Raw genomic sequence first — 18,937 nt, 5'->3', positions numbered from 1 at the left:
TCTGGAACAGATTGCCCATACATGTCAAGCAGAGTGCCTCTTTGGTCCTCTTCAAAAGGAACCTTGACGATTGGATGGGAGAAAGGAAATTCACCCCGGGGATCACGTCAGTCGCCCTGCTAGACAGGGGTCCAGGGAAGTAAATAGTGTGGGAAGAAATAGCTAGGGAATTGTTATGGCTAGGCTTGTATAGGCCCTAGGGCTGATAGCCTAGTACCAACCTATGAACCTATGGGTATGTTAGCAATGAGATAGTTAAGGACTGAGCATGTGTGTGTGTTTGGGAGGGATATGTTATTTTAGGATTAGTTAACTTTCTGTTGGCCTTTGTCCATCAGAGAAATGGTGGTCAGACCGGGAGTGAATCTATGATTTCCCATCCAGTGATCAAGGTTTCACTTAAAAAGGGTCATGGATGAATTGAACTTCACTTGAATGGGGAGGCTGTTACATAATACGGGGATCCTCTCCAACACATACCAGTCTCTTCAGAATCTTGGAAGGAGGTATATCCTTTAACAAGATACACAGCAAACCAAAGTAAACAGGCAAATTAATGCTCAAAAACAGAATCACATGTACACTTTTAAATTTAGGGTTTTACATAAAACAATTTGTACCATAAGAGGTGGAGCTATATTATAGCAAATAGAAATAATAAAGTGGTATGACAGAATGTGAGAAAACACCAGTGTTAAATGTTAGTATTAGTGTCTATACTTAGAGGTAGCAGAAACTAAATTAAAATGTTCTTGTATGTAAAATATGATTTTATATGTATTTTATATGTGATTTTAATTAATGACTGTGTTAGAAATTTATGTTCTTAAATGTATAGCTGCATCATCGGTTAATTAATTGCACACTTTTTATTGGAATATTTAAAATGCATTGAAAAAGGACTTTTTGCTTGAAAGCATTGCTTGTTTACAACAAATACTTGTGGTGGTTTAGGTTCATAGGTAAGTACTAGGGTAGTGACAGTTTTTGGCCATTTTAAGTCTAGCCCAATTGTCTTTAGGTGATTGAATTAACCTATCCCATCTGATATTAGATTTATAAGAGCATATGGGATAATGGTTAAGGTCTTCACCTCCCATGGAGATAGGTACAAGGTTTTATCCTGACTTCCAGCCAATGCCTATTTGGAATTTGCATAATGTCCATGTGTCTCTGTAGGATTCTTTCCACTGCCAAAATACATGCTCAGTGTTTCCATCTCAAACTCACCAATGAATGGAGTTGTGGGCAGCAGCACAGACTCTAAATGGTGTTCTACAGGGAGAAGAGTTGTAAAGACCAACCACTTTAGGCATCTACAGTCGTGTGCATGCATCACAAGCTGCATGCTGTGGTAGGGATAACCACTCAGTGATGTAAAATATGGCTCTTGGTGATTCAGTCTTAGTTAATGTCATTAAAATTGGTATGGGTGTTTGCAGGTTTTAAGTGGGTAGAAGACCTGGTCTACTCCAACCTGTCAAGGACACATGCTAATGGTGGGAAAGGTGTATATGTCCGCTATAAAGCCCAGCAGCCCTGAGACAGTAAGATGCTGGCCAGCTGGTGTCCAGTTGCCAGCCTGGATTTACCTGAGCTCTGTTGAGCGAAAGTTGGATGCAAATCCAATCAACGTGACAAACCTGTACTAAGAATTGCTACACTCAGTGTAGATTCACTAACTTGATACAGCTAGGAATTGGATGCTATGATGGCATGGAGGATGCTGGACATTCTGTATGTTCAAGAGACAAGATGGAAGGGCAGTGCAGCAAAGATACTTGGTTTGGGTTCCAGAGTCCTCTACTAAGGAGGAACACAGGCTAGAAATGGTGTGGTAATTGTAAGTGAGGGATTTCATGAGAATTATTAGGGACAGACTTGTGGCAATGAGACTTCAGCCTAATGATAGAGCAGTATTCATTATATCAGCCCTACAGCAGGGTTGTGATAATGAAGCAAATAGTACATTCAGACAGCAGCTGCAGGACCTGCTAGATAAAGCAGTATGACATGAATTGGTGTTGATAATGGGACAGACAGGACAGGATATGAGGACTGCCTGGGTCCACTTGGGGCAACAGGAATAAAGGAAAGGCCATTCTAGACATTTATCTGGCAAATGGCTTAATAGTAGCTAACACATGGTTCAGAAAGAGAAAATTTACAAATTCACATAGTGGCCAGCATGCAACTTCCTCCTAGTAAGGAAAGGACACCGGATAGAATCGATGATTGCAGAGTCACCCCCAGTGAAGCAGTCGGCCCACAGTATAAACCACTGGTTGTGTCAGTCAGCTGCAAGCAATGGTCACAAAATTTCTAAGGTCAACAGAGATCAGGCTGAATACCTGGAAGTTGACAGGAAAAAAGCCCAACAGTTTGAGGAATTTCTCCGGGATCTAGCACCCCATAAACAGGTGAAATGGGTACAGATGAAGAATGAGAGCACCTCAAAACAGCATGTTTAAGAACTATGGAACTTATATGTGGTTGAGCCAGGTATGGAAATAAGGTACATAAGGAAAGCTGCTGGTGAAATGCCAAAGTCCAGGAAGTCATCAAAAGAAAGGACAAGTGCAAGAAAAAGAGGGAGATAGAAAAGATGGACCAGGCTAGGAAGGAATACTGGTTGGCTGACCAAGAAGCTAAGAAAGGAGTTGCAGTAGCAAAAGAATACGGCATCAGAGGCATTCTCCCATCTTCTGGAAAGTGACTCAGTAGGTGTCACAAATAAACTATGCCAGGTTGCAAGACAAAGACAAAAAGATAAAGAAGATAGTCAGACACCCTTCATATGGGATGCCAGCAACAACCTGCTCACAAGTCCACAGGTCATAAGGCAGAAGGAAGGAGTACTTCCAGCAGTTTCTGAAAGGAGAAAACCCCACAAAAGCTGTACTGCCCCAAACACAGCTTATAATTAGAGAAGACCAGGAACCCACCCTAGAAGAATTAAGAATAGCACTAACGAAAATGAAGTCAGGGAAAGCAGCATGCTCAGATGAGGTCACAGCAGATATGAAAAAGATGATGGGTAAGATATGGGAGAAATGGCTCCTGAGGGTACTCATAGCAGTGTGGGGAGAAAGGCGCATCCCAGATGAGTGGAGAGTAAGCATACTCATGCCAGTGTACAACAACAAAGGAGGCAGCCTCAATTGTGGGCAGTACAGAGGCATCAACTTCTTGACACACTGCATGAAAGTTCCGGAGAGCATGATAGATACGCATAACAGTAGAAAGTAAGATGGGGATGACCAGTTCAGATTCAGATCAGGATGCAGCATAAGTGACCCGATGTTTGCAGTGAGACAGATAATTGAGAGGAGGCTAGAGATGAGGGAAGAGTCCAACTGGGCATTCGTAGACTTAGAAAGCTTATGACAAGGTTCCCAGAAAGCTCATTTGTGCAGCGCACTGGTGGTTTGAAGTCCCAGAAAAATCGGTAGAATTAGTGCAGGCTATGTACAAGTACAAACAGTGTTCAGTTTCACAGAAGGGTGATCAGTGGAAGTGAGTGTAAACCAGTACTCAGCTCTGAGCCCACTGCTGTTCATACTGGTGATGGACTACATTAGCAAACAGGATGGAGGGGACAGATAAAAGAAGTTCCTGTATGCAACAGATTAACAAAGTTGCTGTATGCAGATGAAGTGGCATTATAGGCAGACTTTGAGCAAAAATGTCAGCAAAGGATAGGGTAATGGAATGCAAAACTAAAGGCACATGGGATGAAATAAGTACAGATAAGACGGTGGTAATGGCAGCAAATTGGGGATAATAAGAAGAAGCTGTGAATTGAGATAGAAGGGAATACAGTGGAAAAGGATAACAGCTTCAAGTATCCGGTAGGGGAGGTTGAGGAAAAGGGAAGTCTAAATGAAGAGGTCAAAGCTAGAATCAGAAGGGCTATAGCCAAATGGCAGTGTGTCAGGTGTACTCTGACAGAAGAATGCTAAAGAAGTTGAAAAGTCAGGTGTATGCCAGAGGTGCTACTAGTACTACTGTATGGTACAGAAACCTGTGCAGTAAAGGCACAGCAGATAAAGCTAGAGGTGATGGAAATGAAGTGCCTGAGAAGCGTGGTAAAATGGATATTGTGGGACAGATGAAGAAATGAGGGCATAAGAGCAGTAGCCAAAGTAGCTCCAATTGCAGAACAGATCATAGAGAACAGATTACTGTGCTTCATGTACATGTGCAGAAAAGCAGAATACAAGCTGGTGAAAAGATTTGGTATAGATGTAAAGAAGTTGAGGAATCGACAACATCCAGCAAGGAAGTGGATGTACTGTGTGAGAGAAGATCTGCAACAATCAGGCTTGAGTATCAAAGAAGGCAAGAGTGTGGCATTGAATCAAGATAGATGGCAACAGTTAACAAACATGACCCCATGCCCCCGTGTAGAAAATGAGAAGTAGAGGGTTGTTGATGACAACTTTGTGTTAGATTGGCCTTAAACAACCTATGGTTGATGATTATGTATTACCCCAATGAGAATAATTGGGATCATACCACAGATATGAGGGGACCCATGCATGGCATGAAGTATTTTGGCATGGCACTGCAATTTTTATGAACTGGTTTGCCTTTAAAATGAGGCAATGTGTAAGATGTGTAATTGGTTAATTATCAACCAGCTGTTTGTATAAATTGCATTTGTAGTTCACTTTAATACGTTTCTGAAGAAGTTTAGCTGATTGAGGCAAACTAAAAGTGCTTTAAACTTTTTATTAAACTTGTGGACTTGTTTGTCCTGCAGTTCTCTCTTGGAGATTCTTGAACAGCTTGACTCTACAATACGAGTGACCGTAGTACTTCGTTCTACTATTTGGGTGGTTTTACAGATTGTTGAACCTGTGTTTTTGTTTTAAAAGTTTGACTGCCGGTTCTTGTTTTCTATTGTCTAGCATGGCTACAGCTTCGGCAGCTAGTTCCACTCCGTTCAACCCATGTGATGCACCGGAGTTGCTTAGACCTGATGGTAACGGCACCAATGGCAACACTATCAATCCCACTAGTGATTTGGATGACCTACATCGGAGTTTGTATTCCAGCAGTGTTGGACTCGCTAGTTGGGAAGATCGATTCCATCTTTAAGAGACTGTACCAACTTGATAAGTACCAGGGTGAAATCCACCAGTCCCTTACTTCAGTACCTGCAGCAGCTCGACAACATCTTTCGCCTGTTCATAGTGTCCATCCGGAGATGAGAATGGCCACACAGGGGAATGTGACTGGTTACAATATTATAGCGCATCTTAGAGTGCATGCCAACAGTACAGAGAATGGGTCAACAGACAGAGTACTTAGACCACATAATATCGTGGAAAGTACACCAAGATTTACTAGCCCAGATCTCCATGTCGCAATGCCACATGAAGTATTTCGTGGAGCATTAACAGTTCCTAATACGGATTTGTGCATTGGGTTAAACCCAAACGAAGTGAATAAGTCGAACCCCATAGTTCCTGTGACAGTACCTTAACAGGATAATTGTCCACAACCAGCCATAGCGGCACGGACCAGGACGGAAGATTTTAGTGGTGCGGCTCCATTGGCTTTGTGGATAGCAGATGGTTTTACTTTCTCACAGGAGCTTTGCAATGACAACAGCAGCAGAATTATGGATCAAGGTAATAATTCTATTACTGATAATATTGTATCAAAGCTGAAAACGTTTGATATCCACTTAATCAAGTTAAGGAAATTGCAATTAGAAATTGAGTATTTTCGTGGATGCCTTTCTCGTAGAGTGGTACCGAAAGGGAATACGGCGCCACTCATACCCTACAGGATTGGAAGCCAACTCTCCATTCCACAACGATCTAGACAAACTGTTCGACCGGCAAGGTTTTGAACTCCTTGAACTAATGATTAAATACTATAGTTTGTGGGTTGATGAGTTATCTCACCTAGTGACTGATCTTGATAAAAGCATTCAACTTGATTTGGAGTTCAGCAGATACAAATATGAGTATGGTTGTGTTTTTACTAGCATTGACCATTACATGACTAAATAAAGGATGAATAAATTTAAAAAATTAGAAAGGGACAGCAAGGCATATGCTTCAGGTACTGCCTATCCTGATCCTTCGCCTGCTCAAGTTTGGAGAAAAAAACATACTATTTCTAATCAACTGAGCAAGTCTCCAAACACCATTCCCACCACTAATAATTGTAGTGGTGATACTAATGTGAGGTTACATCCTAATGAAGATTTAAGTGATATTAAAAGCGCTATTATTACTGAGCATCTGACTAACAGTTTTCCTGTTGACCAAGGTGAAAACCAATGGAGTGATAGATTACGAAGTTCCCACCAAGGCCATAAAGATAATAGTTACCCTCAGCAACAGCAGAATTTTTGGCATGGTCCCAATATGGGTGCCAGGCCAAAACAAAACAATTTCCATCCACATCAACACAGGAACAATCAACAAAAATTCAGCAAGAACAAGACTTGACATCATGCATTCAACATCATAATGCAGCATGTATGATTGCTAATGATTTTATTGTTCCTTTGTTGAGTACGCCACATGACCAATAACTGGGCTTTGATTGTTATAACTCTTTGGACAGACATGATGTCCAGCAATATCCAGTAGTTGTAATGAACAAAGAATGTGATTTAAAATTATATAATTTCTCATCCATCAAGATTAGTGCAGAAACTGTAGAATTCTTATCTAAGGGCCTGACCTTTGTTCCATCTCAACCATTAAATGTCAATAATACTATTGTTGATGTTAAATTGTTTACTAGGAAGTTGGACTTTAACTTGATATTGGATAATGTCTTAAACACTGTGGATCATGACAAATTTTACATCCCTAGTACATACAACCCCCCTCTGAACCCGGTTTTGCAAATGTTTGAACAACTTTGCGAGTTAGACATTCGACATGAGGTAAGGAGTACGTACAAGTGTAGGACTTCTTACAACATGAGTAAGGAAGAACGTGAGTTCTTGTCATATATTAAAACTCCAGGTTTACGGTTTTGCAAACCAGATAAGGGAGGGGTCTGGTAGTTTTCGACAATGGTGATTACCAAGAACGTATGAATGTACTATTGAACACCAGTTCCTATGAAGCTAGTTCATGTTCAGAGGTGAATAAATGTTATAGCTTGATTAAAAATTGTATTGAGGACCTATACATTGAAGGTAGAATTGAACAGAGAATTTACAACTACTTGTCAACAGCTTACCCTAGATATCCATTTATTTTTGGCATCCCTAAGATACACAAGAATTTGGTAGACCCATCACTGAGACCACTTGTTGACGATCGAGGTTCACCTACTTATTCTTGTGCTAAAGTAGTAGATGCGATACTTCAAAAATATTTAGTCCATGAGAACCAAATTTGTAAAGACTCATGGTCATTTTTGAAGAAGATAGAGACCCTTGAATGTAATGCCAACTACAATTTCCTCACTATTGATGTGAAAGACTTATAAACTTGTATTCCTCACACTATAGCCATCGAATGGGTTGATATAATGCTTAGTAAAAACAAAGCTCCAGCAGTTGAGATTAGTTTGGTTACTGAACTTATTGACTTAGTATTGTCTAATAATTTCTTCATGTTTCAGGACCAATTCTACCTTCAAAAAGTGGGGGTAGCCATGGGGTCACCGTGCGGAGCTAGTATTGCAAACCTTGTCATGGCACATTGGGAGTCGGAATTTGTCTTTAACAACAACACTTTTTGTGACTCCTTGATTTTGTATGCACGTTACCTAGATGATATATTTATCTTAATTAATGGAGATGAACACATGGGTTCCAACGTGATAGAATACTTCAATAGTACCACACAATTTTTACAGTTTACGTCTACATTTAATACTGACACTATATCATATCTGGACATTTGTTTGGCTAAAACTACGAGTTAGAGAGTTTTGTAGCCAAGATTCACAGAAAAAGTACATATTCAAACACGTTTCTCCATTTTTCAAGTAACCATCCTTTCCATCAAAAGAGGTCAGTTATAAAGGGCCAATTGGTGAGGGCTTCAAGAATGATAATGTTAGATGACGACTTTCTTGAAGAATGTTCTTTACTTAGGAGCATGTTCATCCATCGTGGTTACCCAAAACCCCTTTTGGATGATCTTATCAATGAAGTTAAAACTAAAAGACTTGACAAAGTGTACTTGCCACTTCTTAAAGTCAGAAGTGCCCATACTATGTCTAATAGTAGTGGTACGGTTGTGAATCTGATGGAGTCCTGAAACTCAAAATAATAAAGTTAAAGAAAATAAGTTAAATTTTATTACCACTTACACTTTACACAGTAACTCATAATTCAAAATTCTGCAGAAGAATTGGGAATTATTTAAAACTAATTCCAACATATATACCAAACTGGGTGATTTCCCTGGAGTAACTTTTAGAAGAGGGATGAATATGAAGACCATCTTAGAACAAAAGAACACTCCTACTGTTCGCTGTAATGGCATGAAGAAATGTGAAAGTTGTAACTACTGTAGATTTGTGGATGTAACTAACAGTTTCAACATCAACGGTTTACAATGTAAAATCAAGGACAGATTTAACTGTAATTCTAGTTTTGTTGTCTATTTGGCTAGGTGTACATTGTGTCCTGCTTTCTACATAGGAAAAACTGAGCAGAGGCTCTGAGACAGGATATATGAACACCAATATGCAATGAAGAAACAGAAACTGGAAAATGCTTTAGCTAAACATGTTTTTAGTAACCAAGAACATGCCTTTAAATTTATTATTATAGACCAAGTAAAGGATGATAGTAGGGGTGGGCCTAGACCCTTGAAATTAGAAGAGCTTGAATTATCTTGGCAGGTTAGACTAAATGCCTATAACAAAACCTGGTTTGAATGATTCTTGTTCCATTAGTAGTATTTTAAAATTAAAAAGTTTAAAGAAGTAGAAATTTTGCTTCAGTCAGGAAGTTGGTTAGAGTTGTCCATTTAAGGCATCTTAGTACTTGCTGCTAATCAATTTATAGAGAGTTTTCCAGCAGCACAACAGGGTTAAACACCCGTGGATGTTTACATTTGTTTACTTTAACTGAGTAGTTTATGTATTGTTGTTGCTACACTATAGTCAATTTAGAGATATGCAGTACTTTTTGTATTGTATTTTTAGACAATTGCGACTGTCACCTTTTTAGATCAGTCACTTTTTTATTAAACATTCCTTATTACTGTGTGTAGAGTTGCTGCAGTGTGGCATTGAATCAAGATAGATGGCAACAGTTAAACATGACCCCATGCCCCCGTGTAGAAAAGGAGAAGTAGAGGGTTGTTGATGACAACTTTGTGTTAGATTGGCCTTAAACAACCTATGGTTGATGATTATGTATTTACCTCAATGAGAATAATTGGGATCATACCACAGATATGAGGGGACCCATGCATGGCATGAAGTATTTTGGCATGGCACTGCAATTTTTATGAACTGGTTTGCCTTTAAAATGAGGCAATGTGTAAGACGTGTAATTGGTTAATTATCAACCAGCTGTTTGTATAAATTGCATTTGTAGTTCACTTTAATATTTCTGAAGAAGTTTAGCCGATTGAGGCAAAAGAAAAGCGCTTTAAACTTTTTATTAAACTTGTGGACTTGTTTGTCCAGCAATTCTCTTTTGGAGTTTCTTGAACAGCTTGACTCTATGATACGAGTGAATGTAGTACTTCGTTCTACTATTTGGGTGGTTTTACAGCTTGCTGAACCTGTTTATTTTTATTTATTTTTTTTAAGGTTTTGTCTTGGGCTATTTTGGCATTTGGTGTTTTTTTTTTTTGGCTGCATAAGTCTTAATTTCTGAAGTTGAGGTATTTGAGGTTTTTTTATGGTTGGAGATAAGCCTTGCAAACGAGGGGCCTATTACTGAGAAGGTATGATGAGGTTTAGATTTGTTTACCAAGATAGTGCACTGATCTTAGTGGACCATTTGTAGGCACTCTATGTGTAGTAAAACTGGGTATGTAAAGGTGGGAGCAACATTGTCTGGTTGTGACTAAAGGTTAGATGCTTTGTCTTTATAGCTCTTTCTCATTCAGATGGGTATAGGTGTTACGTTTAAGGAGCTTGAACTGGAGGATGATGAAAAGGAGCACAACTCTTTTGAATGGGGAGTCATTTAATCTCATGTCTAATAAAGTGATGCTCTGCCCTAGAGTACACTATCCTAATGTGACATATATTGTTGGTTGCTGACTTTAGTGCTCTGTTTCTTCTTTTAAGCAGTGGCAATAATATGAAGACTGTACTCTAATTATGAAAGACTAATTAATATTAGACTAATTATGAAAGGAGGACATCCTTTCCTATCGCTTTTCACCCTGCTGACGACTGTAAATTGGGAGGTTTTCCATGCATAGAAAAGTATCTGATGTGTTTTGGCTTTTGATTTTTTGTATTTGAATTTAAAAATTCAATTTTCTCTCTAGCCAAAGGCCATAGATATTTAAATGAATTCGCATAGATGAAACTTCCTGTGAACCACCACAGCTAAAAGCTTTATTTTAGAAAGAGACAAAACATAACAGACTTCCAGCGAAAGAGAGCTGTAAACAATTAGCGCATTCAGCTATTCAGCCTTCAGATCATATTCTCCATAACTCTCCAACTAAAGTTTAAAAAAAAAAAAACAAATAATGTCCACATGCTGCAGACAACACCTACTCATTAACCAATCCAAAACCATAGCAACTAATCATAGATTTTTTAGGGATGACAAGCCTCCTTTACTCCGCCTATGTTCTTTTATTATTGGTTTGAGCGGAAACATTTTATTTAGGCCTGGGGGGGGGGGGGGGGTGATGCATTCAGATCTCAATGAATTTGTCACAGACTTGAAACTTTTTGGTAGAAATATTATGCTCAAAATGATTTTTGGAAATGAAAACTATAACAAACAGAGCATATATAAGAAGCCGAGCACCTTTGTGCCTGTTAACTATCCTACAGTGGACCTTTTCATACGCTTGTGTGAGAATGAAGCAAGCAAGTTTAGAGGAGAAGGGAAGATAAGTGGACAGTTTCATAACATGGCATTTAATGAGAGAAGCACTATTCCAACTTGAGAACTACCAAGATATTGTCATTAAACCAGCTGACAAGGGAGGGGCCATTGTGAAACTGGACTCTACTTGGTACAGAAAAAGATACAAGAAATGCTGAGAGATGTACGTACGTATAAAAATATTAAGAAGCAAGATTTGGAAAAGATGATTGTAGTATTTCAGAATACTTTTATGGATTTGTTAACGAAGTGATGTCTATCTAAGGATTTATTTGATTTTTTTTTTAAACTAAGTATGCAACCATCCATAGTGTCAGTGGTTTACCTAAAATACACAAGACCTTGGATGACCCCCTACTGAGACCAATTGGACTAGGAATAGGCTGGATAACTGAACCACTGTCCATTTATATTGAAAATGAACTGAAGAGGGTCCTACCATTGGTGGATAGTGTTATAAAAGACACAGAGAGCTTCTTAGAAAGGTTGTCTGAGAAAATCAGATATGGATAGTTTTTCAGATTTAATCCTGGTAACCATGGACGTCAGTAGTCTGTTTACAGTTGTACCTAATGACTATGGATTGGAAGAAATTAATGTGTGTCATGTACAATCAGGATTCGATTCCAATCTAATTTGCTCTCTGCTGGAATTAATTCTGGAAAATAATGTTTCTGCTTATGGGAATAACTATTTTTGGCAAGTATGGGTGCAGCTATTGGCACCCCTTGTGTGAATAGTTATTCAAACCTAGTCTTAGTGCAGTGGGAGAAGAATCAAATTTTGAATACCATCAACCCCTGGTTTGGACATCTGGTGTATTATGGCCATTTTGTGGATGATATCTTTGTCCTCTGGAAAGGTGATGAAAGAGAACTTAATATGTTCACAGAATATCTGAGAAACAGGATGGATTTCCTTGAATTTATGTTAACTTATTCAAAGGAACAGATTAATTTCTTGGATGTTAAAGTAACCCTACATTCTAGTCTAGGTCTACATATGAAAATGCACAGAAAAGATACATGGAAGAACCACTACTTGCACAGAAATAGTATGCACTCAGGTCACACATTCAAAAACATCATGGAAAATCAAGTGCAACATATATCTAGGCTCTGTACTTAAGATGCTGACTTTGGAATAGAGCAGGTTGACCTCTATAAACATTTGAGGAATAGAGGTTACCACAATAGAGATGTTACTATAAGATGCACACAACAGGACTTAAGGTCCAATAAATATCCCTATTTTAATGGAAAAACTATTCCCAGAGTTGAGGCTACTGCCTCCAAAGAAAGAACTTTGACTCAAGGTCTAAAATGTATTCTCACATATAGTACATATAGCCAAAAGATCTGTGATGTGGTCAGAAGGTTTTGGCCGGTGTTGACAGAAGATGCAAAAGTGAAAAATATTGTAGGAGAGCATCCATGCTTCATGTTTAAGAATAGATAGAATATTAAAAGACTGCTGTACGGCAAGAATGGCTTTGAATGGAAAAATGTATACCAGAAGAAAGGAATGGTCAAATGAGGGAAGTGCACAGCCTGTTCCTATACAGACCACAGCAATCTTTCTGTGCATCCTGTATCTGGAATCAATCATCTGTTGAAAGCTAGTGCAAATTCCAATATCCAGCATTTGGTCTGCCTGTCAACTTGTTGAAAATGCCCAGTGTTCTGTATTGGAGAAACGGACCAGCGTTTGAAGGACAGTTGTGACATTTGAGGGATATTAAGCGCAAGGATTTAAAGAATGTGGTGGCTGACCATGTTGTATCTTATCCTAATCATAGCTTTATATTTAAAGATTTAGAATGTATTGCTATAGACTCAAGGGGCAGAGACATGAAGAACCACACTGAAATATGCAGAGTGAGTTGGATAGTGAACGTTTAAGTGCTGATCGCCCCCCAGGCCTAAATACAATGGTTCCGCTCAAGCCATTACTAAAGAACAGACATCCTACTATAGGCTGAGTAAAGGAGGCATGTCATCCCTAAAAATCTGTGATTAGTTGCTATGGTTTTAGATTGATTAATGAGTAGGCATTGCCTTTTGCATGTGGACATCATTTGTTATTTAACTTTAGTTGGAGAGCTATGGAGAATATGATCTGAAGAAGGCTGAATAGCTGAAAGTGCTAATTGTTTAGAGCTCTCTTTCGCTGGAAGTGTTTTATGTTTTGTCTATTTTTAAAATAAACAAAGTTTTTATCTGTGGTGGTTCACCAGGAAGTTTTATCTATGCTAAATTTGTCCTGTCTGGTGCACCTTTAGCAGTTTATAGTTTCTCTCTACATATTTAAATGAATTGGTTGTTCTCAGATGACATCTGTTAGTCTCAGATTCCTAGGCCTGATGAAGTTTGTTTTAGTTTTTGTGCTGTATCAAAAAATATAATTTTAATTCTATTTGGATTAAGAAGTAGTAAAGGTTTAAATTGTTCTTCAGGAAGTGTATCACCTATAAATAATCATTTAATCAGCATATATGAAGACTGGTAGATTTTTGGGATAAATTAATATTTATTTATGCAAATAGAAAATAGTCAACTTTATTTATTTACTTATGTATTTGCATATTTTTACTAGGAAATTCCGACTGGACACAGGCCCATTTTTAGTGGAGGCTCAGGGAGAAAAGCTCCACAACACAAGAAGAATCAGTAAATGAAATACAGAGTTACAAAACAGATAAATTGTTATAGCAATTAAACAAACATAGTCTTGTACAGAGACGTCTAATATATAACTAATATAAAATTTCAGTAATGCTGTTATGGATATGATGGATATTCAGGTGCAGTATAATAATTTCAGATATATAAATATATACATACAAATATATATATACAGAAATTCAACTAGTAATAGTTATCACATTGGGAGGAGTGAAAAAGGTAGACATAGTGGAGGCATACTGGTATGACTAAGAGGCACAACAGGGGAGAAGAAAGGTTGAAAGGACTGAGAAGAGATCGTATGAGTAGATAGTGGTAGTCAATAAGTAGGAAGTTGTCTAGCAGCTGGAATTGTACTTAATAATTGAGATAAAGGATGACAGTAGAGGATGGAGCAAGAGGGACCAAAGAGATTGAGGCATAGGAGGGCAAGGGGGGAGATAGGGAAAAAAAAAGCCAAACCTGCAGTAGAAATGAATGTAGTGAACCAACAGTGTGAGGCAGGGTGGCCAAGGAAGAAGAGGGGAAATAGAGGTAATAGGAAGGGCATTATTCAGGATTGGAGAATGGATATAACCAGTGACTTTTTAAGGGTGTTTTTATATAGTCTTGAAGTGTTTGCCTGATGGCAAGGTGGTTATAGTGGTTGGGAGAGAGTTCCATAACTTGGATATTGTTTTGGAGAATGGAACTTCCCCAGCTGAGTTCTTGGCTTTGGTTACTAGAAGTAGATTTTTATTACTCGATCAAAGTGGATAAGTAGTGCAGTAGGGTCGGAGGATATTTTGCAGGGATGGGACTTTCAGAGGATTGTTTACTAACTTGTGAGCGACTAAGAGTTTAGGCTGAAGAAGCTGAGGGAGTTCCAGCCAGTCAAGTTCCTTAAGTGAGATACAGTGGTGGCTGCGATATGATGCCCCAGTGGCAAACTTAGAAATTTTGTTGTAGCAAGCCTCATGATAAGGTCCTTTGGAAAAGTAATACTGAATAGCTTCATTCTGAATGTTTAGTCGGAGAAATTGCATCAACTATTTGGCAGCATTGTTGCTTATCCAGTTGATAAATCACTGCAGAACGGGGGAGGATCGACTTTATCAAAAGCATTGCTGAGGGCAGTAAAGATGACAAGTTAACTGGCCTTTATCTACAAAGATATTATAATCAGTGAGAGGCCTTCTAGCTTTCACAGTGCTATGCTTTTTTCAAAACTAGTTTTGGCTAGGGCAGAGGTGGGTGGTGGTGTTTAATGAGTTACTCTGACAGCGTGTTATAAGTTAGTTTGTCTAACACATTAATGAAGATATGCCATAGAGAAATGGTTCTAAAGTAAGAGGTGGATAGTGGATTGATTATTTTGGGAAGAGGATTATTTTCCAGATTATGTTGGAAATATTTTTATATAGGGTGGGGATGAAGATATGCTTTAGTGGGTGGCAGATATATTCAGAGTGGGATTTTTTAAAGCATGCGTGCAGACCATCTGTACTGGGGGGTTCTCATTTAGAATTTTCTCAATAATCCATTAAATATCTGACATTCATTTGTTTAAAACAGAAAGTCAGTTGAAAATCAGATGGACTGGAATTTGGGGTGATGTCATTTTTGGAGAAGGAGGGGACAGTTTGAAGGTTAGTTGGGTGATGAGCAAAGTGGGCATCCCCTGCATTAACATAAGACTATTAGTCTGCACATGTGCAGAGTGGCTTTGAGGGTTTGACACTGCTTACAGTAACATCTAGCAGATAAATATAGCTAGTTTGGCAAATGTCTGCAGTTACACAAACATTTTACTTATTTGCTGATTGATTGATAGACATTTGATTACCAGGAAAGTCTAACTGTGTAGCAGCCCATTTTAGCAGAAGCCCAGAGAGAAAAGCTCCAGGATATTGCAAAGCATATTAAGAACAATAATTTTACAGTCTTTAAAAGTAATGCAAAAACAAATACAGTTTAAATAATTATACCAAATTAGACATAATATGAAAACATTGGTTAACAATAGATACACGTTATATGATTTAATATCTTGAGAAATTTTACCAGTTTATAGAGAAATCAAAAAGTCAATACAATACGAAAGAGGAACTGCAATCTAAGCAAGAGAAAAGCAGGTATATGTAGAGAGAAAGCCAGAGGGATAGAAATTGATAGAAGTAAGGGCGTGAGTGTAGACGTGAGAGTAAGGAGATGTAAGGTTTGAAGATGTATTTGTTCACATTTAGGGATATAATTTATCCTGGTGTTGAGCAAGAGCAGAGCCAGTGTTTAATAAGGATGTCTTTCAAAATGGTTTTGAAGGATGGGAGAGAGGGTATTGACCTGCTGGATAGAGATAAGAAGTTCCAGGCCTTAGCAACATAAGCTTAGACATTAAGTACTGTGAGCACCCTGAAGTTTAGTTAGCTTAAACTGTCAGTGGACAGGGTCCACTTATTAATGTCAAAACAAGTAGAAACATTATGAAAGAATAGCCTTTTGAGCTATTCAAGCTAAGCTAAAACATCAAGCAGTAGTAGTAAGAAATATTTTTAAATTAAACACCAAACAATAGTAAAAAAAAAGCTTGCTGCAATCAAAATTTCTTCACTTTTGCAAATAAAAACAACTTCATGTTTTTCATACCAAACCATCAAATTTTCTTAGGATTAAAAATAGCTTCACTTCTTAGTAGCAAAACAAATCTTTACCAGGTGGAACTTGTATAAATTGGTAGATAAGCGCTGTGCTTATGTAAACAAACTAGAAATAAATCTTGTGTTTATACATATTTGAAAAACAAAGAAAAAAAATCAGCATTCTATTTAATTGTATAAAAACGTAAATATATAATTGTAATTGGTTAAAACTTGAATGTCTTAGAATATACATTAGAATATACATTAGAATATAGGTGTTTTTAATTTTCCAATGGTTATCTTGCTTCCAGCTTCTATGTGATTGAATGGAATGCTTGCAGCCAGGAAATTTAGTAGTAAAACTTGAACGAGGTAACTTTGAAAAAACTGGTGTGCGATAAGACTTATAAATGCACCTATGAGGATACAGTAATTGGGGTCTGTGTGTTTAGTGTTTTTTTTATACATGCATAAATGTGTATCATTAGGTGTTAATCATCTAATCAACTATGTAGGCTAACTTGTCTAAAACACGTACCACATTATCAATTGTCTGTGTGAATGGATAGAGAAAATATATGTAGGAAATCTGGAAGTAAAATCTGACTGGTGAAAATATTGAAATGGTAGTTTGCTAGGGTCTATATTATATTATTGCATGCTTACAAAAGAAAACGACAATCGACTCCATGTAAACGAATGCTTACGTTGAAACCTCAGAGCAGCGATTAAATCGCTGTTCCAAAATAAAAATTAAAAAAAAAATTTAAAAGATTTCATAATGTGGAAGGCTTCGCCCACCACACCCCCCAACGTGGGGATCTGTGCCCCCCACACCCCCCCTACTTAAATATATCAAGACCGAGATCGCACTACAGTGCTGAAAACGGCAAAGTAACGAAAGTGGCCAAGCAAATTATTTTACAGGGAAAGAATTCTGTGAAAAGCCACTTCACTATTTTGCCTTTTTGCTCTTTTTGGTTCGATCAAGATGCATTTGACAAACTGCGTCTGCGATCTCGTAATAGGGAACCATCTGCTATGGCTCTTATAACAAACACCAGTGAAGACTTCGTAATTTGGGTTATGTGTGATTGGTATTTTTTATGTGGAATCTAAATGTTGTTCTTGTTAGTACACAGCAGATTATCAGTTAAATAACAGCAATTTTTTTTAAATAAATAGAATTTAATTAATAAGGAAAGCAACTCCACTTAAAACATCTTTGTATGTTAAAAATGAATAAATGCAGCTTATCTGCAGTGCTTTCACGCACACTTCAGATCTGCCTCTCAGGTGGAACCTTTTTAATTCGAAAAAACTTTTTGTGCACATAAGTACAATAACTCATAACCAATTAATTAAAAAATAATTGTACAAATCTCCACCAAAGTCCAATTAAAACAGGAGAGTTCAGCTGTCAGTAATAAGCATGGTAATGGAGTCTCCCAAGACTGAGAATGCTGGTGATGGAAATCGGAGTGTTAAGTCCTGGTGGTTTACATGCTTCTAGTCTGATCTGCCATTCTAATTCATATTTTTACAGTCTGTCATTTAATGATCCTTGTAGTTCTTCTTTTGGTATGCGATCTAAAATATGAAATTGGAATGTCTTGTGTCCGGGATGATCTGAGTTGTGTTTGGCTAGTGCGTTGTTATTGCTGTACCGGATGTCTGTAAGGTGTCTAGCGATTCTGGTTTTAAATGTGTTGATAGTTTTCCTGATATAGAAGGCAGGGCATCAGGTGCATTGGGCCCTGTAAACTACTGATTTCCGAATTGCAATTACCAGGTTCTTCACTGTGGTAGTAGCAGTCAGTGTTAGGGCAGTGGAAACCCATTTTGTTGCTCATGTGCTTACAGTAACTGCAGTTGAGGGGTCCACAAGGGAATGCACCCTTTGGGGAGCAGAGTTGGTCCATGATTGTTCTGTTCATTTTTTCAACAAAATGTCTGATTCCTGTTTCTCCAAATGTTGAAACTAGGTTTTTCTGGTAGTATATTGTTTAGGGTTAGGTTATTCCTGAGAATAATCCATTTGTCCTTAATGATGTCCATTATAACTTTGCAGTCAGTGGAGTAAATAACTATCATGGAGATGTCTTTATGTCCTCATTGTGATTTCTTCTCCTGTTAGTACTGTGGCTGTTAGGGTTGGGGTAATCCGGGTTGGTGTTATTTTGGAGGGAGATAGGTTCAAGCATCCCAAAGATGACCTGTTTACTGTGACCATGGTTGAGGAAGTCTCTGTCTAGGTTTGCTATGTTGATGGTGAGATCCCTTAGTGCCTCTCCCAATCCTGAGGCCCTGGGATTTAATCACATTCTTCTTAGTCTGGAAAGGATGCATACTGCCCTTGTCCAATACTAAATTTACTCTGGTGGGTTTTTGGTATAGGTTGAGACTCAGAGCCTTCCGTTTTTGGTATCTTGAGGCCTAGGAAATTAGTACTGTCTTTGTTGTTGGAAGTTGTAAAGTCTTATCTTAGCTGAAATAGTTGTTTAGGCCTAAGCAATATGGTAAGAGTACAGACAATGCCCCTCAGATTTGATAGGTTTATGAACAGACAGGAGGTTTTGGTAACTGGATCTTAATGACTAATAACAGTT

This window comes from Protopterus annectens, chromosome 9.part0 (genome assembly GCF_019279795.1).
Source record: "Protopterus annectens isolate FY-2018-M chromosome 9.part0, PAN1.0, whole genome shotgun sequence".
Classification (NCBI taxonomy): domain Eukaryota; kingdom Metazoa; phylum Chordata; order Ceratodontiformes; family Protopteridae; genus Protopterus; species Protopterus annectens.
Note: the sequence above shows the minus strand (reverse complement) of the source record.